Source organism: Pteropus medius, unplaced genomic scaffold (genome assembly GCF_902729225.1).
Source record: "Pteropus medius unplaced genomic scaffold, Ma_sr-lr_union100, whole genome shotgun sequence".
Classification (NCBI taxonomy): Eukaryota; Metazoa; Chordata; class Mammalia; order Chiroptera; family Pteropodidae; genus Pteropus; species Pteropus medius.
This window is the reverse complement of record NW_024354500.1, coordinates 4,268,759-4,294,023: the sequence shown is the minus strand read 5'-3', so window position 1 is coordinate 4,294,023 and position 25,265 is coordinate 4,268,759. Positions and strand designations below refer to the sequence as shown.

The 25,265-nt window shown below is 30.2% G+C and overlaps 1 pseudogene; it reads left to right on the top strand.

Annotated features, from left to right (window-relative positions):
* Positions 1-11,512: 11,512 nt before the first annotated feature.
* Positions 11,513-11,631, top strand: LOC120595095 (uncharacterized; annotated as a pseudogene).
* The last annotated feature ends 13,634 nt before the right edge of the window (positions 11,632-25,265 follow it).

Genomic DNA, 25,265 nt, shown 5'->3' with positions numbered 1-25,265 from the left:
TAAATAAGGAACAGATCTAAATAAACATAAAAATATGCTTCATACTTAAAAAAATTTTTTTTTTATCTTCATGGCAGCAAAATTTACAATAGCTAAGTTACGGAAGCAACCTAAATGCCCATCAACAGATGATTGGATAAAGAAGTTATGGTTCATATATAAAATGGAATATTACTCAGCCATTAAAAAAAAAGAAATCATACCATTTGCAACGACATGGATGGACCTAGAGGTTACTATGCTGGTGAAATAAATCAGACAGAGAAAGATAAATACCATATGATTTCTCTTATATGTGAAATCTACGAGATAAAAAAGAACAAACTAATCAAAAACAGACTCACAAATATAGAGGACAATCCGGTGATGTCCAGAGGGAAGGGGTATTGTAGGGATGGGAGAAAAGTATGAAAGGTTAAAGAAATACAAATTAGTAGTTGATAGATGGTCACTGGGATAGGGCACACAGTATAGGGAATGCAGTTACCATTAATTTAATGACTAGGTGGAGAGCCATAGGAGAGAAAGAGCAATTAGGGGGATCATTTTATGAACTATATAAATGTCTAACCAATGTACTATATACTTGAAACTAATAATAAAATTTTAAAAAATAAATTTAAAAAATAATCAAATCTACAAACCTGTTGTAGTCTAGGTGTTTTTTTTTTCTTTAATTTAAATCTTAATATTGGAGAAAAACATATAGAATCTGGGCTCTCAAACAAATATTCAAAAAAGACAGTATAACATATTATTTACTGTGAAATAAAATTATATCCTAGAGAAAATGCATATACTTTGTGATGTAGAGACTCCCTGGCAGTATTTGCAGCTAAAGATGTAAGGCGTAATCTGAAATTCAGAAAGTGCAAAGGAGAATTAAAATTATGACTGTGATCTTTAAAATATTAACAATGTCCACTGTGCATCACAAAATACATACAGCAACAGATATTAAATGTGCCTAACCATAATTTACATACGTATATGGGAAGGAAATGGTAGTTTCAAGAAATTCCTTTATAAATTTTGTCGAACTTCAAAGCCATAAACAGGAGATAAAGAACATTATTAAATTTCACAGGAGGAAGTAAGAAATCCACTTAGCCTGTTGCTAATCTCTTAAAATTCTTCCAATGAATACTGATAAAGATATAAAATCTGAGATTATCTAATATTCTTTCTTCTACTTTTTAAAATTTTCTCCATTGATTTAAGTCCTAAGAAAATTGGGGTGGTTGAAAATACCTGAGAGAAAAAATATTTGAAACCCAAATGCCTTTGATATTCAAAACCAATGCATCTTGAGAGCTTCACATATTCTTAAATATCATAATAGCAAATAATTTTCCAAATAATTAAATTGATATATAATTGAAGAAATAAAGTAATTCTTTTGGAGCACTAATGTTTCTAAAATACAGGCTTAAAGTTAATTAAATAATTTTTAAAATAAAGTTATTCGCTTACATAGACTTTTTAGTATTTAATAAAAGAAATAATCAGGAACTGACTTAAATTTTGAATTGATTCACAATTGCTATTCTCCAGCAAAAATAAAACCCATATTTCTTAGAATTTTTATTTTTTATTAACACTGCTTTCATATATATACAAAACATATATACATATTTGTGTCAAATATGATAGCAAAATATTTGTTAAATGCTTATTACTTGCCACTTATACGCTTTGTATTACCGTATCATTATAAAAGTTACAGACTTTAAATGAGAGTAGCAATACAATAAGTTAATCGAAATATACCAAAAGTCAAATCACGACTCCCTGTGGACAAATTACATATATTAAACTCCTTTTTTCCAGTATCATGAGTATATTTCCTAAAAATCAATACTTTTAAAAAAAATCACTTTTCTTTATTATCTCTCTATTTCAATATTTGTGATTTCTTCAAAACTATTTGATTTTATTTTTTATATATGACTTTCATATCTAATCATATATTTTCTGAGGAATTAAAGCATATGTAAAAAGGACATTTTCTCTTCTGAATCAATCAGTTCTGCCTCCTAATCCACACATATGTGATAAGGATTACCCTCAAATATGAGCAGAAAATATGAGAACAAGAGATATTAATAATACATTTCTAATATGAAGGAAATATTTTAATTGGTCCTAAAATATCTAAAATAAAAATCCAAATGTATGTATAACTATTTTAGCTAATACTGTATGATTAGGAAGCACACTACAGAAAGCCTCTAGGTAGCTCTATCAGAAGCAACTGAATTGCTTTATTACAATCAGACAATCTGAACAATGCTAGGAAAGGGGAGGAGTTTCTTTTAACAGTTTGCATTGTTTCTTCAGAAGCCTTTGCTTTGATCTCTCCAGATGACAAAAGATCTACTTTGGAATCAGAATGTAATACAGATGTCAGAGATGATTGATAAAAGGGGGCAGGAGTGGAGGAAAGGTTTATAAGACTAAGCCATTGGAAATACCAAATGGGTATATGTACTGCTAATCATTTTATTTTGTCGTTGTCATTTTCATTTCCCCTTTTCCTGCTGACCTTCTGGTAAACTACAGTTTACAAAGGATTCCTTATACCTTGACTTTTGGTTCTGGCTAGCTGCTCTTTTTTACAGACAACTGACGTGATTTTTTTTTTTTTTTTTCATTTACAATACGATCAATTATATTATTGTAAAAATTCTTACCAAACTCCTATTGCTCTCAGGTGAGATGTTTTTCTGCTTTTTCCTGTATTTGCTGGACAGTTTGTTTCCTAACACCAAAACAAACTGGAGAAAACAACCGTTAGCTCCAAGTTACTATTGAAATCCAACTTTTGTTTTATGAAAATATTCTCTCTTCGACAGCTTTCAAAAATGTCCTTCCATAGTGTCTTAGCGAAAAACACAAATTTAAGAAAATTTAACACTTTCGATGTGATTCCTTTGATAAACTTGTTAAGATATTTTCATATGCAAAGAAAGAAAACAAGATGATCTGACTTGTCTGAGGAGAGCTTTCTACTGGCAGCACAGTGCCCCCTAAAGTTATTCTTGAGAGAAAATGTTACAATATCTCACAATATCTCATAATAAAATATCGCTACTTGACTTCCTTTTAACAAATAGATAAACCTCATAAAAAAAGGCACAATTTATATGAAAACTACAAAATTTTTGTTTTATGGCAATGATACACTTAATCACAAATAAATAATGTCCTTTTGTTATCTGTTCCTATTTTATGCTATTTAAAAAATAATGATAAATTTAAATATATTAATGGCTGAAGACTCAGTTAAATGTTTATTCTGATTGTAGAATAGGTTAAGCTAATACCATTTGCTGAAAGAAGTCAGAATAATTTTCAATTGTAAGCTTGTATTTAATAAAAACAATCTTTGTGTCTCAGATCAGCAACTGAACAATCAACAAATACAGGCAAAATATTCAAAGAGAATGTGTACAAATTTATTTAGTTATGGCTTTAATAATATATTGCATATACTTGTAAATTTTACTTTAAAGTACACTGAACAAGTAAAATACTGCCTTACTGTTATGAGAGTGAAAAGAAGCTCAATTTGATAAATTAAAAAAAAAAAAAGCTATGGCATTTCTCTCTTCCTTATAAACCAAAATTTTTTTGAAAGAAAATTCAAATCTCCCATCTTTTAGAACAATTTTTTATAAATTCCTTTATATTTTTATATAAACATACTATAAAAATAACTGTCTGAAAGGTGTTATATGAAATACAATTTATATACATTTATCTTTCTTAAAATATAAATTCTTTAAGACCGATTTTTCTTACTGCTTCTGGTAGAATCATAGGAACAATCATCATAACTGGATATACAAAATGTAAACAGAAATTGCCTGATATTACTGGGTCCAGTCCAGCCTCTGCATTTACTTCTTTCGTTTTAGATTTTAAGTAAACTTGTCAAATTTAGGGAGTGAAGTTGGAAAATCGTCACCCAATTTAAAGTTTTATCTCCTTAGCATTAGAAATGTATTCGATGATGATCATAGTAGGCTAAGTGTAATAAATAAATCTTAAACATCAGTTTTTATTATGGTTGCAACATTTGCTTGTTGTCCATGTTTAAAGGGAAAAGATCATAAAAGCCACAAATATTAAATACTGAAGAAAATGAAGACTGTATCCGAGTCGAGAGTTATTTTGCCTTAATGTTATCTCATCAGCTAGAGATGGAATATTAACAGTACTAATTTCCAAATTATGCAATGCTTTGGGTCAATTTATAAGCAGTGGGAATAGACAAAAGTATAGTTTCAGGCTCATCTTTACATATATAGTATGCATCCTTTTCCAGGCCACAATACACCAAAATTTAGTTAATATAGGAAAACCCACTGACTTTCAACTAAATTATTCTCAGGTCAATTCATCCCTAGATCTAGGTACTCAAACTTTTTTCTGTGTTTTGGAAGTAAAAAGCAAAAATAATATTACTTGATTGAGCACTTAGTAATTGTCCATCACTGTAATTCTATCTCTGATTTAATTTAATTATCACAATGAACTTATAAATATGTTATTATTCCCATTTTTTAAAAGTTTGTACAGTCTAAGGCTAAGTTTCTCTAAATTGCTCAATGTCAGACTACTAATAAATAGCTAGGTTATACTTAAAATGTATTTTCCTTACTTCAAAGATAATGTTCTTTCCACTTCATCACAAGAACTAATAGATAACTTGAAATGGTTCAGAACCTTATAAAATTACTGCCAGTGGAATGGATCTGGACATTTGCCCGTTACATCAAACCATTTATATTATTAAACTTTATAAAACATCTAATTTGTTTTGGAAGTTCTGCATGGCTATACATCTCTATGTTGTTTGTCTGTCTGTCTACATCTATCTATCTATGTATCTATGTTTCTATGTATCTATGTATCTATCATCTATCAATCTATCATCCATCATCTATCTAAATATAATAATTTCAAGGACCTAGTCCTGATTCTTCTAATCCTGATTAACTATGCTATTTACATTTTAAGTTTTTAATTTATAGACTATTAATATTTCAATTTGCCACGAAACAGATAATAGAAAATAGTTGGACAGTTTTTAATGTATCTCATTTCTCCTATAACCCTGAAAAACATATATTCCTGTTTTCCATTATTTCTCACCATAATATTATGCTAAATATTAGCAACTTAAAAGATTGTAACTTTTAGTTATTTTCAGCTTTCTATAATCTTGAAATTTGTTCACTTCATTTTTTAATTGCATTTTTCTAAGCTCATAAAAAGTGAATAATACCAAAGTTTATATTATTGCCAAATATTATGTAAAGTATAAAATGCATAAAATATTTTATATAAAATATAAGAAGTTTTAAATTTGAATCTAGAAAATAAATATATCCCTAAGTGACACAATGGAATTTCTCAAAATAAATGTTTAAACAGTAACAAGTGTGTATTTTTTTATAAAATTCTACCATAGAAATATAATTCCCTTAATATATATTTATATCCAAAATAAATCATGTAGAAAAAATGTGTGTAATGTTAAGTTTCATAAATGAGCCCAATTTTATATACTCACAGTTAGTTAAGATTAGGGATAGTTTTAAATATAAATTCTAAAATGACACAATTGAGCCAAATGATCTGTTTGACGAAATTCTAAACCTGCATGTGTAAGTTGCATGACCAGAAATGCATCTAAGTAAGCTCTTTGTTATTTAATTGGAGTGAGTTTTATTAAAAAATAAATTGTCAAAGCATGTATTTATTTTCTTTCATTAAAAGGTTACTCAGAATTATAGAAAAGCTCCTTATCATTAATATGGTTGTTAAAGCAGAGAGCAGTTAACTAAAAATCATACTCCTTTTCACTCCTTATAATAGCTGATAACAACTTCCTTTAATGCTTCCTGGCCTTATCCTGAAGAAAATCTCAGGGTTGGCACAACCATACTATCTTTATTTTCCTCTCTGAGCTTGTGTTTCAGATAACCCTTTCATTCAGCCCACACAGGGTGCAGAATCTGCCCTCTAGCCCACTTTTTTTTTTCTTCAGACTTTGATCTCTGGATTATTTACAGTTAATGATTTCTTTCATGTTCAAAATAATTTTTCTGCTCAGAGTGATTATATACCAGCAATATTTTTTCAGTATCTTCTTCCTAATGATGAATATGTATATATTTTTCATTAAGTGTTGCCAATTTCAAAGAGAGTACTTCCCAGGAGGTACATTTGAAATAATCTCACAAGCAGAATGTAAAAAGACAATGATTTCGAGAGATTACAAAGAGCTATAAAGGAAGACATCAGTAAAAGTACCTTCTATCTTGAGAGCTAATTTGGAAAATATTCTTAAATGTAAATTAAATAAGTATAATATATGCAGATCAGGTTAATCGACCTGTGGTATTGAACTGCTGTGACAAGTAATCTCAGTAGATCCTATAAATGAATCTTTTTTTGATTATTTCAGTTTACTATTTTCTCTTAGTAGAAAAGAAAAGGAAGTACATACACCTACATAAATCTTACTAAAAATAACAGACACTTTTAAGTATACAAAGTGAGATTTTTTCTTCTTTGTTAGAAAACATATACACAACATACAGAAAACATCTCTGGCAAATAAAAATTCAACAATGTTCTTTTACAGATATTATAGATTTTAGGTATTATATTTTTTTCTTCTTCAGACAAGAATCCTTTTTCTCAAAAATGTTGGCCGTGTAGGAAATAACCTTTAAGGAAAAATATCTAGGCAAAAATAAATATCAATTAAAGAATATACATCATTTATCACATATCATTTTAGAAATGATGTTAAATGGAATTAAAGAAAGTTGTCAGGTTTTCAAAATCAACAGAGAAAATGTTACTGTTGTCTTTTGATCTGTTCATTGTTGCTTCCTTCAGAAATCCCATTTATTGAATACTAACCAGCTTCTATGTGTATTATTAAAAAATGCTAATTTAGGACTTCTGTTTCGATATGCAAAATCTTTTGCCTGTTTTGAGTCCTTTTAAAAATATGCAATGGTTTTATTGAATAATATGTAATTGCAACATAGATGTTTAAATTTCTTTAGTTCAAAAATTATGCCTTTGAAATGTTTCCTTAGTTTTTCCACAATATTTAAGTCACCAGTACATTTTGCCAAAACATTAACAAATGAATACATAAAAACCTCATCTGAGCTAGGAAGGTATGAGGTCAATTAGATTTTCACACGAAGTATTTGAATAAATGCTGGCTAATTTAACATGGTCAAGATCGTCATATTTTCTATTGATGAAGAAACGAATAGATTATTTTTTTAAGCTCAAAGAAATCAATAGAAACCAAAATTGTTTTTATTAATTACTGATTTGTTTACATTTCCTTTAAGTTATGAAATCACGAACAGCATTGGTAATTAAAGGCTATCTGTTAATTAAAAACTTAGAGGAATTATTTTTCACTATATGAATATCAGTGAAAATAGAAAGTATTTTTATTGAAACTTAGAAATTTAAAATATACTATTTAATGATTTCACATTCTACGAGCAAACAACCAGTAGTCTTGTGGTAAATGCCTCTGTGATGAGTGGGTCAACGAACTAATGGGCATTTTACCTTAGGTAGAATGAAGGACTGGCACATCACCAGGTGATCAGCCAGTGGCAACATGATTTATTGTTAATTTTTCACCTTGGTCAGACACCTTTAAAATTACTGAAATCCTCTCCTATAATTAGTTTCTATGAATAGTAGCTTTCTATTAGAGAATAGTTTTTCCTTGAAATATTACTTCACATTCATTTAAAAGCATTCTCCTATCTTTTCAAAGTCTAATGCCTAAAACCACTTTGCCTTTAAAAATGTGTCTTTCAGAACAGATACTTTTCCGTAATTTTTTTCACTACAGAGTAAATGCTAAACATTAAAGTTTGCCCTTCATGGATTTATTTTTTCTTTAAGTGTGTGTATAAATTATATCTACATAAATTTGTATATATAATGATTTTTTACTATTTCTATTTCACTTGATATTTATTATACTTAATCAATGATACATCCATAATCAATGTTTTTTATCACATTAATTTATTGTATAAAGAAATTATAATACGAATATAAGAAATAAAGTTAACATCTTATATGTCCCTTCAAATTTTATTAGAATGTATGCTTTCTAATAGTGACAAGCAAATTTAAATAGATTATTTACCTATTTTATTAAAAATTTTATTTTTGTTTGTTTTCAGTAGTTTATTGGCATGGAATATTCTGTTAAGTAGTGTTTGGGGCAATTTAGTAAGTTTTAAATAGCATCTCAAAATTGTTTTAATTTTTATATCCTGATTACTGGCAATAGTAACTCTATTTTTAGATATTAATTACTATTTATATTTCTACTGTTAATATTATTGGCTCATTTATATAAAAGATAAAGCTATTTTATATGTATTAAAATAATCTTTTCTAAGTCATTCTTAATAACGTACTCCCAGCCTGTTGATTTCTTCTTTTATTACATTATTTTTTCACATAGAAGATTCGAATATAATCATATCAGTATTTTTCTGTGTGATATTTTTAGCCTCTGTAAAATTTTGTTATTATATAAACTAATAAAAATTCTATTTTATTTACACTATATTTTTATAATTTGTATACAATTTATTAATTCCTCCTGATTCTATATTAATATTTTACTCATTCATTTTAATTGTTTTTGAGAAGATAACATCACACTGTATATTCACAAAAGAGAATGTCAGAGAATTAGATGTCTAATTTTGATTTTACTCTGCCTAAGCAATTCACGGAAGTATTTCTCTTTTCTCCCAAAAATCTTTTACATCTTTTGGCCTGCACAGGGACTGATTTTAGGAAACCTAAAAAAAAAAAAAAAAAAAAAGAAAAAAAAAGAAAAGAAAAAGAAAAAAAATTACATTTCTCAATTAAATAGAATAACAAAATATAATTTATTTAAAAAAAACAAAATAGAACTCATATTTATATTCTACTGCTATTTGCTCTTGCTTTGCAAGAATAAGTTAAATAATGTAATGATGCATCGAATTTAACTGAAAATAGTCACTTAATCATTGAAAAGTACTTAAGTCTCTGTTATTTCTACTATGGATTTGCCAAGTCCAATCTAGGGAAAGCCTTTGGCAAATTTTCCAACTTACAGAATCACATTAATTTTAAGGATAATTATTGCACCTAAATTTAGATCCTTTAAGGTTTCTATGCATTTTATATTAGAAAGATCTATAACAGCTAAACATATATAATATGTATATAGTACATAGTTTATACAGCTATATATAGTTTTATACAAAATCTGATATATAATTAATAATATATACTCGATATTATATAACATCATAATTAAAATATAATGAATCTATCTCAAACTCTTATTTTTGTTGTTTTACATTTTTACCTTTACTCGAATAAATTAAGTTGTTCATAATGTTAAAATAATTTAATATTTGTAAATGTAAAATGTCATATTAACAACTAAAGTTATTTGTAGGATACAAATATCCTTTATATGTTGATGCTTCTTTTATTTCTATGCTCATAAATAATCTAGTTTTAAAAACTATTATCAGTAATTATTTTCTTTTAATTAATACACATTTTAAGCTTGAGATTTGGAAACTTTATTTACATGCATACTAAAATCCTACTTTGTAATTTGCACCAGTGTAATGGAGGAGAATAAAGTGAGTCAAAATAAAATTACAGGACATGTATAAATTAGTACACAATTTTCAAATTTGTTGGTGGTATGGGCAATCTTTTTTTTTTTTTAGGATTAATGGTTATACTATTAATAAATCCAAAGCTACTGAGAAATTACTGTCATAGAGTAATCCTCCATGTGTCATTCAGTTCATTTACATCTTTCTGTCTAAAATCTCACTCTAGAAATAAGCAAATTAGGCTTTCCTTCTGATTTCCCATATCTTATAAAGAGTGACTTGATATAAAACCAAATGGCTTAAAGTTGTAATGTCAAAGCCAGACTCTCATCTGATACACCTAAAGAAGCAATGTTTCCCAGAACCGACCCCACATCTACCAAATCAGGAATTCCAATTTGGGTATTTGTTAAAAATATCCTTAGGATTGTTATAATCAGCTGGTTGAAGATCACTGATTGAGAAAGAAATATTAGTGCCTTCTATCTTCAAAAACTCAAACACATCAAGACATGAAAAGAAAGAATCAGCCCATTAACTGATCAATGAATCAATCAGTATCATTTATTACATGCACCTTGTTAATAAAGTAACATGTCTGAATGAAATTTCAGTTATCTAAAAAGAATATAGCATGACCCTTGATCCTAAATGGAATATGTTTGTCTTCTAATCACATATAAATTTTTGCACAATATTTCTCATACTTATTTTAAAATTTCGAATCCCATTTTACTAACCTAGATTATGTTTGCAATCACTTAAGTTTACTGAATCATATAACAAACAACGAAAAAAGCCATAGCAATCATACTTTGAGAATATATGATAGATAAAATAAAAAAAGGAAATAGAATAGCTAATAGAGAGAATACACTTGTCTTTCTCCATTTTCTAAATGAAGCATTTAACAAAGTAGAGAAAACTCTTTCCAAATTACACATATATTTCACCATGGATCAGTTAGATATAAGCATTAATCCTGCTGAGAAGTACTCTTACAGTTCTGTTAGGTGGAAAGAACCAGAAATGTATGTTACATCTCTTCTTCTCAGAAAAAAAATCTACAAAAACAACTGTTAGTACTTTGTATAGGATATCTTCCATGGACATAAAACTAAAATAAAAAAAAAAAATTCCTGGCACATAGCTGAAATAATAAAAAAAATAACCTGTCCTTAAAACCCATTCATAACTGGGGAGTTTAAATTTTAAAAATTTAGCAACTTAAAAGATGGCAAATTTCTAATTTTATCGTGGAAGATATTTAAAAACAGAATATAATTTTGGTGTTCATAATTAGAGAAACTTAGATATAAATATTTGTGTTGCATTTAATTTTTAAACTTCAAGATAAATTCAAATGCAATACCTGTTACAGATAAAACTTCCTAATTATGAAGGGAAAAAAAAACGATGTACTTAAGAATTATACTCAGTGCACAGAATGAAAGACTTGGAGAAAAATAACTGAAATTATAAGTAGACTATGATTCAAAGAATAACAAACATCAGAGAATGTCAGAATTTTTGTATTCAGGTTTAAAACTATGATTAGAGGTAAAATTATCACTATAAATATTTATTATTAATGCAAATTAAAATAAATGAATTAGATATTTAATTTGGTTAGATAAATGGCAATACACAGAAACCAAAGGAAAAGGGAAGAAAATTTTCTACTTTAATTATTTGTGTTCAAATTTGACACCAATATATCTAACAGCTGATAGATGGGCTTGCCTATATTAGTATTTTTTAAACTATGGCTTTACGGAGAAAAATTTGTTTTAAAAATAGCCAAAAAATACAGTCACGCCACCCTGAACAAGCCCAATCCCATCTGATCTCGGAAGCTAAGCAGGGTTGGACCTGGTTAGTAGTTGGATGGGAGACCACCTAGGAAGACCAGGAGCTGTAGGTGTAAAAATATAAAAAATAAAAAATAAGTTATTGTAAACTGACAAGGTCCTTGCAATCTGTGAGGTCAACCAAGGGTTGCCTCATCCTAAAAAAAAAGAAAAATAGCCAAAAAGTCACAATGTATTAGCCCTTTTAGTCTAGTACAATGTAATTAGTCAGTTACATTGATTTAGCTGAGATTTTAATTATTAATTCAGGAGACTGAATTAATAATTCTATATTGTTCTTCTTCCTCATTTTCTTCTTTATCATCTGATTCTTTTTTCTTCATTTTCCTACTTATGTCCTTAAAAAATGTACAATTTCTCTAACATTCTTTTCATAGCTGTAGAGTGATCCTGCCCAATGACCAACATTTCTTTATAATGTTCATTCATAATGTTCATCACTACCATTGCTAAGTCCTAGTTTTAGTGGTTTAATAGATGAAATTTCCAATTATTTAGATTTCCTCTTAATACCCTGGAACTTTATAAATTGCTATGTCATGTTGCTCCTGGCTTCTCTCATGTTCTTTTTGAAAGTCTTCATTTTATATTATTTTGACAAAATTTATTTACCCACAATCATGCACTGAGTGCTTCAGTGTCAGGCACTGTGGAAAGTTAATCCAGGAATGAGGGGAAAAAAGCACATATCCCTGACTTCGTGAAGTTGAAAGTTTAGCACAGGGTTGTCCAAACATGCCTGTTTATAAAATTCATGGAGCACTCGCTAAAAATAGAGATTTTCATTAGTATTCTTTAAAGAGTCGAAATTCCAATGTGTAGTAAATTTTTAGTAGGTTCAGAAATCTTTATTTTTAACAAATATACCAGGTTATACTTAGAATTAAGCAAATTTAGAAAATATTTGTCTATTGACCTTAGTCATTGACTACTTAGCTTATGATATACATGTAAATTCTCCTGATATTCTATGAACAATCTGTTCGGATTTTTTGGTCAAGGAGACAGTGGCCAGTAGTAAATTTTCTTCTTTCTTCTAGTTATGCTGATCATACTGATCAATGACTGAGCTGGTAAACTCAGCCTCAAAGTTCTCCACTACTATGCTTTTCAGAGCTCTTCATTGGCAAAAAGTGAATTTTTGTGTACTCTGGTGGTTTGGGGCTGAAATAAATACCCCCTATAATAATCCCAGTTTAAAAGTACTTGAATTTGGAAGAAGGAAATTTTTCTTACTTATTGTTTTCTTACTGATGTGAGAATTTATTTCTGAGAATTTATTTTCATTTTTATCAAGCCTTTACTCTTGACCATTTATTGTCATATATTTCTCAATGGATCAGCTGTATCAAAATGAGCAGGTGAAATAAAAATTATAATAATAAAACTGATCCCGGAGCCTCATAATCCCAAATTTTAACTTTGTAGTCATGATTTGGGGAATAGTCAAAAATAGTAAATAAACACTCCCTGGTTGATTCTAATGCACGGTCATGTTTTGGAAACACTTCTAGGTGGTCATCAACTTTTCTTGTCCCCAGCTGACAAGAGAAGTCTGGTCATATTATATAAGAAAAAGCATGAATTTAGAAAATGACTACATTGGTCTAGATGCAGATATTTTATATCCACATTCCTCAACTTGATAATTTTATAGGTATCATAAAAATAAAATACACATACATACACACACGTGCACACACACACACACACACACACAATGCCTGGACAAATAATTGCTACAATGCAAACTGAGAGGAGAGACCTACCCTCACCTCTGGTTCACTTTCCCTAATCTGATTACAGAACACTGGTTCAAAAGTTTATATTACTGGACAGGAAAAGGGAGTACTTGTGTTTGGAGGAAAAAAATGAACTAAGAAAAATTATACTCAATACCCATATTTGATACTCTTCCCTGTAGAACTGCAAGATCACCCGCTAACCAATCATATCACACTAATGGTTACTATTAAAAAATTCTCTGACGCATGTATTCAATCACAGAGCTTATAATGAACTTTTTGGTGCTTCATTCTTGGGCATATTAACAGAATAGATTTCAGATTCTCTGGTATGAAAGATAGAGAATAATATAATCAAATCAAACAACAACTAAAAACGACTTGTAGAAAATGAAAATAATAGAGAAAGCAGAATGTATACACACACGCACATACACACATATAATTCACAAAATGATAATATATAATAGCCATGGAATAAAAACAACTTATTACAGAAAAGAAGTAAATAATAAGAGAACAATGGAAAGTTCTCTTGGGACTTAAAAATACAAGAGCAGAAATTGAAAATTCAATAGAATGTTTAAAAAAAGAAGCAACAACAACAAAAAAAAATTCCAGAAAAAAAGAGAGAATGTCATAAAAAATAACAGAAGTAGAAGTCAATGAATTTATAGCATCAGATTATGATATCAAATTAATACATGTTCTAGAAATAATATTCTCTAGACATTATTAGAGAATAATAAAAGGAAATCATCTGAGGAAAGGACCTGAGTTTTCCAGATTAAAAATTTATATAGACACACATTTGTATATGTATATGGTATAGGGCAAAAAGTGTGGGGGAAAGTGAAAAAGGACCATACTATTAAATATCATATTGATATTTCAGAACCAGGGTTAAAATAAAAGACGGCATGTTTGTGTGTGTGTGTGTGTGTATAGTGTGATAGAGAAAGAGAGAGACAGACACAGGGAGAGATACAGAGAGAGACTGAATAGGGGAAAAATAATAATAATTTTGGAAACACATCTAACAGCACCAACAGAGAGAAAAGAGAAAATAGGAGACGAGAAATATTCAATGAAATTATTCCAGAACACTTTCTAAGACTGAAGAACATGATTTTACATATAGAAGCTGAACAAATGCAAAAACAGATTTTTAAAAGATCCACACCAATGTGCATTTTTATGATTTTTCCAGAATGGGGGAGGAAAAAAAATCTATAATCTTTTCAAAGGGGGGGCAGTGTGAGTCTACAAAGAAAAATACATAAGCTATTTGAAGTATAACTTCTCACTCTATCATTTGCTTTTGAATAGCTTATAACACTGTACCATCTAACTAATTCTAATGATAATATATCCTGTTTCATGTAAAGAACACAATAAAGAGACAAGTTCAGGGTGAGAGAGTGGGGTATGTAGATGAGGCACGATATACGTTTTTGCTTCACCTTTGCTTTTCTCTAAGACACTCTGAATAATGCTTTTTTCTTTAATCCTAAAACGAACTGATCATTTTAGAATTCAGCTTTCATTTTGACTTTGAAGTTTTCTTTCCGATTTTAATTACCTTTGATGGTAGGGTAAGACGCTTCACAGAAGAATTTATATTACTTAGGTTTATATAGCATAAATTAAAAAGAGAAGGAAAAAGTTTGCTTGAAGGAGCATTTTAAATTGTGAGGACACATCACACTGATACACACAATAATATTTAGCAGCTTTTAACTAAGCTGGTAAGTGTTCTTTTCCCCACCCCCTCTTGGAGACAGCTGCCCCTTCCAGCTCATGTACTGTTTTTTGCTGATAGACTGATGTCTTTATTTAGGGAGTTATAAAGAATTGCTTCTAGTCATCAGCAGTTTCAAAAACTAGCCATTGAAGGAAGGATAAAGCCTATTCAGAAGATGGATGACAGCTTTTCATTTGAGGATCATACAGAAGGATATTTCCTTCTATAAAAATAGATTCTGCAGTGTAGCTTGAGACTTACATTTTGCAAGGGATCGCCGCTCTAAAAAAACGACACTGAAAATTGAAGACTAAAAGAAAGAAACATTCTTTCTTTACTTGCAAAATGGACATACATGACAAGATTGTTTCAAAATTTTTAACTTACAAGAGAGGTTTATGAAACTTATGATTACCATAATCATATTCTTCTAGATCATTAAATTTAAGAAAAAGTAGCTGAGTTATATTATTTAAATAAGATTTTTTTTTTCTAGGACATAATTCAATCTAATGCCACTGATTAAAAAATAGTTTATAAGCAGGTAACAGGAAGGTAAAATGCCATAATTATGAATGCACAGAGTATTGTTTTATGATATCTTCTATTATTTAAGAAGATGGCAAAGATTCTTAATTAGTCAAAGTAGTAAGTACATAAATGCCACCAAAAGTGATTAAAAATTTTAAAACCTTGGGTGATGATTTTTTTTCATTTTTTTTTTGCAATTGACACCCCAAAATGGTCTCATTTTCTCTTAACCTGAAAGTCTGAAGAGGAGAGGAAGTTAATCAATAAACTTCAGTCTACCTACAAACTCTCTAAAATGAATGCATAATTTGGTGTGTCTATATATGGATGTTTTCCTGGCTGCTGATAATATTTCTTTGCAGATTCTGGACAGCAACCTATTTTTTTTTAAATGTCTCTGTGTTATCCACTTCTGAATCTCCTCTGTGCTCAACATTGAATAAATGTAAGCTAATCAAGGTTAGCATTTGATTTGAATACTGAACACCACTGACCCCGACTCCTAAAGTTTATAGAGAAGCGTAACTTTGAGATTCCCACTCTTATGTTCTATAGTCCAAAAACTGAAGATATTACATTTATTTCATTTATCTTTTCTTTTTACCTATTACATCTACAACTAATAAAACATTTTATTTTATGCCATAGGATATCGTTACAAGTCTCTATTTTTTTCTTTTTTAATATAAAGAAAGATGGTTGCTTCTACTTAAATCATTTAGAATATTTGAATTCTAAGATTATATTTCCTCTATAATGGCCACAAACTTTGTCCACAAAACAAATTGGTAAAAATTGTGACATTTTTCAAAAAGGCAACTCAGTGTGCTATTTCAAATCTTCATTTCATCAGGTGGAACCTGGCTTACTCCACTGATTTAGAATACCCCATCCCTCATATGCCCACCACTCTCATAGAACTACATCTATATCCAGACAGCCTTTGCTACCCCAAGGCATTGAGTAGGATGCCTTTTCCTTGAACTATAGCATTTACATATGCTGGAATTCATAAAACAGCTTGTCATCATTTAGTTTTCAGGGTTGCTGATGTGTTTTTCCTTGTTCCTGAATGCAAGGCCTTACCAGATCTAATTCTCTTTCAATCGCTTCTGAACCACACTGAAGTTTGCCTGGGACTCTTTCAGGTTGCTTGAGGCCCTTTACCATCTTTGTAATACCACACTGTAGTTCACAGGGCAGTCAGGTTACAGATAAAACTCTGAGGCTCTCTGGCCATTTCCATTTCATGATATAGTAGGGATCTGAGTTTTTGCTGTGTCTCCAGGTTTCACCAAAAACTTGAGTACTGGTCACCTCTGCTATTAGGTAGAACTTCCAAACTTTCTGGGATTACTTAGCCAGGAAAGCTTTAAAATTATGTTAATACTATAACCAGACCTTCAATTTTGAACACCCAAAATCAAGGACTTAATTTATTTAAATTTATTGAGCTGTAAGAACACTTTCTTGAGAAGAAAAAAGTCTTATGGTTTATCTGCTGAAATAAGGGAAGGTTATAGGTTTAAAGTAGAGATGGAGTAAAATCCTTATTAGCAGATATAAAGCACATTTTCAGTTGATCACACAATTGTAGTGTTTTACTTTTTAAACTGAATTCTTTTTAATTGAATAAAATTCACTAGTTAGGTATAAAATATAATAGTTAAATGAGTTTTGATTGGTGGTTCAGTACTTTGATTAATACTGAAACACTATATAAAGAAGAAATACTTCACATTCCACATTTGCAAAATAGGGTTAATAACACCTAAATATTGAATGTCAGAAAGATTAAATGTTAGGATGCATATAAAGTATTTTGGCAACATTGGAATCTAGCAGCTATGTAGGGTAGCACAGCCCACATTTGTAGGAGGTTTTTGCAAAGAAGTATTAACAGATTGAAACTGCTTGTTATACAGGATATTTTAGAATAGGTTATTTTTGAAGTCTACCTCCAATAGAAACTTACTCTATATCTAATTACTGAGTGCCCTTAATCTTCTTATCCTGATTTATTGTTTTTTATAACACTAATCACTGTGTATATATTTTTTTTCATTTGATAACTGCCCCATCCACTATAATGGAATCCTTATGAGCACAGGGACTTTGTTATGCCCCTACTATGTCTTCAGCTCCAGATATAGAGTACACGATTAATATTTATTTGTTGAAAAATTAAATAAGTGGAAAAATAAGTGAATGAATTTTATATTGATTAAATCTGTACACTTAAAACATACAGAACATAAGAAATATACTTGCATGTTAGTTAAATTTATATGATGATTAACATGTGACATTTAAACTTTAAAAGAAAACAATGTACACTTGTCTCTAATCAGTTACCTGCTGCCATTAAATAGCAATTTGATAGATGCCAACAAGAGGCGGCTATAAACAAAATGACTTAGCGCTAAGGAGCGGAAGGATCTTCCTGGTAGCATTCAAACTAGAACTTATTTACCTGAGGAAATTCCTCTTACCACATCAACACAATGAACTTTACAAAAGGAATTTAGAAGGTTAAAAGTAGTTTCATAGTTAGAAAAGATCTGGTCTCACCACATTATAATTTCTACATTTTCCTTCAGCCTTCTCATTTAGGTTTAGCAAATAAGAACAAAAATACGAAAAGTGCTGTTGATAAATCTGAACTTTTTTATTGCTGAATTTTGAGCAATTGCAGAGACTGGTAACTCCTAGTGATTCACATGTTAGAGCCCACATGTTAGGGAAGGAGAGAAGACAGTGTGGAACTTGGGCTACATGGGCCACAGGTATAGGTCAGCGCAAAAGACACAAGAAGCAGGGTGTCAAGAGAAGAGCACATGAGCCAGAAATAGAATATTTAAGTAGAATCTTAAATGGACATTGTAGATGGGATTCAATAGGCAAATATAAAATGGAGGTGTCCAGGGACAAAACATAATGCCACGACCAGACAATAAGGAGAGTGTACGGGGTATTTGAAGAATTGAGCAGTGGTATGTTAATAATTGTTCAACAAATGACTCTGTGAAGAAAAAAAATACATGATTTGTGGTTTTTGCCAATTTCAAATACCCCCACTGTGGCCTACGTTGAGCTAAAAATGTTTAATAACCAGATTGCAAAATTCTTGAAAATGTGTCATTTGACTCAACACATCAATTATGAAGAGTAACCACATCTAGGAACACATGTGGTATGAGTGTCATACTAGATGCAAGTGAGAAAGTATTAAATTTCAGACTAATGAATTCAGACTAATGAATTTGCTCTTTATTCTGGAGGAAATAATGACCTGTAGTAGGCTTTGAGGGGTGTGATGTGTTCAGACCAACTATTCACAGGCTTTATGATGCTACAGTGAGGTTAATGAATTATAAAATAAAATAGAGTCATATATTTCAGATTGCCAGAGGAAGTGCACACTGAATGTATAAATGTATTTAATGGGAAATAAATTCCTTTCATCATTTGCCTTTTCCTTTTCCCTCTAGTGATATCTCTTTGAAATAAAATCATGCACTGCAATAGATATTTTACTTCATTCTCTCTGACTTTCCTTTAACTCTCTGTTAAACATGCTTTCTAAGAGAGTGCACTTGCCTTGGCATAATGCAACATCCCTACATAAAGCAGAGGAACATAAAAGCTGTTATTTTGTTCAGCTATCAATAAACCTATTTTTAGGTATTGATTCTGGTTAGTTTTGTCATTTTTCCCAGAACATATTTCTATAGCCATCCCTGAACTTATATCCAAACTCTCCGTGGTAGGGGTAGGGAGAAAAAAAGAAATCAGGTGCAACTATGGAAAGGAAGGAAAAAGCAAGTTGAGAGGTGCCTCAGGGAGTTTTGTATGTTTTCATTAAGGAGGCCCATTTCTTTAAGATATGAAAATTCTCATAAATAAATGTTAGCTATTTGATACTTATACTTATTTAGTCTTGCTTCTTATTTGTCCACATTAATGTGAATTCTTTAGACTTTGAGAGCTAACATAAATTTCTGTACCTTTTAGAAATTCTTTTGGAATCTAGGTGTGGTGACATATGACAGGTCTGAAATCGACCTTATTAGTATCTCTAATGATCTCACTCAGAGTTTAAGCAAATTTCATTAAAATGTTCAACTCATCAAGTCATGATAAGTAATTTAAAAACTCCTTCACTTCTTTTCTTGATGAAAAACACGTAAAGCATAATTGGATACTATTGTGGTAGATAGCATTTGGTATGATTATTCCTGACACTTGCTTATTACAGTACAATCTTCAGATAAATAAAATAACAACTCACTTCCCTTCACAACAAAGAATACACTCAGAGATAACAATGATTGAGGAATTTTGAAACTACTAAATTCATATGTTAATGAACAGCTGTGATGTTTCCCAGACACATTATTAAAGAGAAGACAATTCCCAGGTTTCCCTGAAATCTAAAAATTTTTGCGAAGACTCAAACCAAGAGAAAGCAAAAATATCAGTAGTTTTCACAATATGTCTATATACCTCTCTGGTTTTGAGTTGTCACTCTGCTTGGCTGATATGGTCTAAATATCATATCAGTATTTTTTTATTTATTTAATTTACACTCTGCTATCTTTATATGTGAAAGTCTTCAAATACATAACACTATTCAGGTTTCTGTAATTGTTTACTTTGTTCTACAAAATCATTAATGGCAAAAATGAGGGTATATCAGGAAAAACTCATGTTTAATTAAAAACGGTTATGTCAATGTATTTATAAATTGATTATACCATTTGTTCATTCTCTCCCTCAATGCAGTATGGAGATTTAACTATGTACCCGTCAATATAATTAGTAAACAGATACAAAGATGACAAAGAGTCCTCAAAGAGCTCTCAATCAGATCTCTACTTTCAAAAACATTTTCCCTGCCATCACAGATTTGAAAAGTTAGTTGGAGAGGCAAGACATATGTACATAAAATGTAAAATAACCACAAAATTTTGAAATTAGATACATTGTTATATTTCATCTGTGACTAAGTCTTCTTGGAAATAACATGGAATATTTATAATTTCCACCTTTTAGTATAAATTAACATAAAAAAGTGATTCAGAAACAAATATGACTGCATTTATATCAGGCTAGGGTATGTGCCACTTGATTTACTTTATTTCTAGTTGGTCTAACTGTTAATATGATTTGTAAAGATTCGTTCACTCTAACATTCACACTGACAGGAGATTTTCAATGAAAAGCAATTCAAATACTTCTAATTATTCAGTCTGCTATGCATGAATATATGAAAGCAACCAAATGATATTATGGTAATCAAGTCTACCAAATGGCAGGTGCCATGAGAAATAAAACTTTCTTAAAACCATATAAAGTATCCATTAGTATTTGATTTGAGAAAAAAGATATTTCAGAAAGAGATATACATTTATATTTACTGCAGTTTCTGTCTATATCTAAGTTCTAGAGACATGAGACATTTCTCAAACCACATCTACAATTTAATTAAGACATAACTTCATCACTTAATTTAGGCATCAGCTTATACAAATTCTTTATTTTATTTTTGGTCAGAATCAGTCTTAGCTACCCCACGTTGTAATTGCATAGAAGGCAAGGATGACATCTAACAGGTTTTGGAGACATACTTCCTTCTACAGAGCCAAATACAAATAGTTTTAGTGAATATTTGCACAGACTACTACCATGGTAAAGCTTCTTTAACCATTTTCTTTCAATTTCTTCTGTTGAATTTTACTGCATTAGTTGTATTTCTTCTGTCTTTATTTTCCACTCCTCTATCTTATTGCTTGAAATCAATTCGAGTTGTAGCTAAGGCTACAAACATGCTGAAGACTCTCTCAGATTAAAGAAGTCTCCCTTTATCCAGGTCTTTTTGTCCCCTTCACTCCTCCTATTACCTCCACATTCCTCTTTCTGTCCAACACAAATATTTCTAAGTAATATTTGACCCCCTCTGAACAATTACTTCATAGAATCAGAACCAGGAAAACCAATAGTCGACTTCTAATTGTTCAATTTAATATAAACCTTTTAATTCTTTAATTTGACCTCTGTAGCATTTAAATACGTTGATCATTTCTTGAAATTCACACATATGAGCCTTTATTCTGATTGTCTTTTCACTTCAAAATGTTTTTTCTTTTTCTTCACTACTACTATTTTTTTCCACCATATCTCCCTGATGCAGTCCTTGGTCTTCTTGTCAGTATCCTCCACTCAGGTGACTTCATCCATGCCCCATATAAAGGAATCTAAATCTAAAGTGCATATCAAAATATAGGAGAAGTTTTCTAAATATAATCTTATTACTCTCTTGCACGAACCTAAGTTAATAAGTTGGGACTGGGGCCATGGTCTCTGTAAACAGGAGAAAAAAAGAACAGCTAAGTGATTCTGATATATGCTTCTGTTTGAGAAATCTTAATAAATATGGCATTAGGTCTCTAAACTCCAAACTTATAGATCCACTTGCCTGCTGGGCAAATTTACTGTAAGGACCAAAATAGAGTTCCAACTTGCCTTAGTCTAAAGCACAAATCACCACCTACTCTAATACAAAGCTATTGAATCTTCTATATTACTTAAGTCTGACATTACATTACCATTCATATAGTAACCCAAGTCAGAAACTTGGAGCTATAATTGACTCATCCCTATATTTCATTGGGTTATATAAATTCTGTCAACTTAACCAATCTCATATATAGTCCTTCCTCTCAATTCTGAATGTTATCTTTGTTTACAATTTTTCCTTGGTATGAATACCTTTCTCATTTGACATTATAATGTATATATATATATTTTTTCAGAATTCAATTAAGACTTAATTTTCTAATAATAATTATCTTGACTATTCCTTTTACATCCTATACTGTCCTCTTTTCCCTAAAATGATAGTCTTGTTTATGACTTTCATTGTTCTCCACATATTTCTATCACTACCTGAAGTTCTTAAAATATCTATTTGAAATCTTTCTTTATAATAGATATGGCTCCTGCAATGCCTTGATGCAGGAGCCATTATCATCCTTTGACTTCTATCGATTAGCAGAATATTCAATCTACTATAGAGCCTTAAACAAATGGTTGATATGTTTATGTGTGTGTGTGTGTGTGTGTTTGTGTGCTTTTAATATTCACATGGATGTGACTAAAGACCTAATATTCCTTTTAATATACATCATTTTATACATTATTTATACTTTTCTACATTTCTTTAAAAGATGTTGAGTTTTGGAACAGAAAATTTAAATATATACACATATATTTATTCTCTGAGATTGATGTTATTTTTAGTTAATGTATGACCTACTGAAGTGTAAAGATTTACAATTTACTCAGTTTCACACAGTGTATCATTAGTAAAGTCAGAAAGCTATCTATAAGATTCCTTATCTAGCGCTATTTCCAATAGAAGAATTAAGTCACAAATATCAGGAATGCCAAGATATTTGCCACTGGTTTAAATGTGAGATTTGGAAATTTTTTCAAAAGGCTCCAGTAAGGTTGTGAGTGTCTTCATTTAAATTCTGCTTGAGTATTTAAAACCATTTAAAACCACCTGTTTGTGCATTCAATTTCTCATGTTACACACATAAATGTGAGTTTTTGCAAGCAAAAACAGATGTACTACTAAAATGTGTCAGCACATTTTCAAAAGCCTACTGAAAATGTGTCCTCATATGTCTCCAGACTTTGTTATAATTTACATCAGTGAGCTGTAAAAATTGGTTTCTTGAATATCCATTAATGCAAATTACAAGGCCAGGAAAACACCACATAGGGACTGGTAAAATCTCACAAAATATAACTTCTTTCCTAAGAAGCAGCTAAAGAGAATAAAGTTATGCTGGCACTTTTTATCCTAGTGTGATCTTGGAAGTAAAGACAACTTATAGAAAAAAAGCATATACAGTTTTAAAAAAATCATAGATAGTGCTACTTTTCTTTGCCTCAAATATACCAGTTGACGTTGGGGAGGTAAAGAAAGTGCAACTATTGTTGTATTATACAAATATAAAATGTGTTATATATAATAAGTAGACTAAAATGCAGGAAAAAAATGCAGTAATAGAAGAATGGAGTATAGAGAAATTATTAATTCTTTTGGGGGAAAAATATCCATTAGAATGTATTGAGGAACTTCCAATCATAATAAATAAAAATGATAAGCAAAGATAGACAATCTGTAAAATACTGCTCATCTTTCCTTAGCTGGCAGTAGTTAGGTAAGATCCATTGGTCTGTACCTACCCAAATCATTACTACAAGGGTACAAGTGGTGCTCAAGTCTCACAAGGTTCACTAATAGAAAACCCAGATGGGGCTTGATATGCCGCCCAATATTAAGAAGCAAGTTGAAATATACCATTTTTTTACTCTGTTTTTGAACCCCTTCTCTACAATTGTATAGTTGGCATACAATAGTATATTAGTTTCAGGTATACGACATAATTATTCAAGATTTATATAATTTACAAAGTGATTACCATAGTAAGTCTCTTAAACATCTATCAAATGTACAAAGTTATTTTGATATTATTGACTATATTCCCTTTGCTGTACATTACCTCCCTGTGACTTATTATTTTTTTATAACTAGAAGTTTATAATTATTTTTTTGTAACCTTTTTTGTCCATCCCCCCACCTTCCTCCTCTTCTCCGGCAGCCATCAGTTTGTTCTCTATATCTATGAGTCTGTTCTTTTCTATTTTGTTCATTTGTTTTGTTTTAGATTCCAATATAAGTGATACGGTGTTTGTCCTCTTTCTGACTTATTTACCATAGCATAATGCCCTCTAGGTCTATCAATCTTGGCAAATGGCAAGATTTCATTCTTTTTTATGGTGGAGTAATATTAGATTGTATGTATACACCATATCATCTTTATCCATTCATCTATCGATGGACACTTAATTCTATATCTTAGCTATTGTATATATCGCTGCAATGAACATAGGGGTATACAAATCTTTTCAAATTAGTGTTTTAGGTTTCTTCTGATAGGTACTCAGAAGTGGAATTGTTTGGTCATAAGGTAGTTCTATATTTGTCTCTTCATTTCTACAAATGTGACTGGTTTGTAAGAAATAAAAGGTCCTGTGGATCAAAATAATTAATTAATTAATTAATCAACAAACACATACATGCAAGAAAAAAAGAGTTCCTAAATAGTTACAAATATTTTGATAAATAGACCAAAGAGTGGATTGATCCTACCAGATATCAAGTCATATTTCACAAAGTATAGTAATTTAATAGTGTGGGACTGATGCAGAAATATTTTTATACATATAGCTATCCCTATAGAAAAAGATACATATTTTCAGTACTTGAAAATGATATAACTGTCATCGAAAATCAGTAGGAAAGAGACTAATCAGCAAACGGTATGGAAAAATTGGCTCACCAGCTGATCAAAATAAAGTTGTTTTCCTTTCTCTTATTATGTTTAAATAATCTCCCAATGGATTAAAAACCTAAATGCATGAGTAAAACTATAAAGAAAAATAAGTATCAGAATATATTAGGACCCTAGGTATAGTTCTTAAGGAAAAATTTTATGCTTTTAACTGCATCAAAATTAATGATTTCTTTATCAAAAAGCATATACACTGAGCTCTAAGTTAGGTAGTAGACTGAGAGGAGCTCTGTAATGAC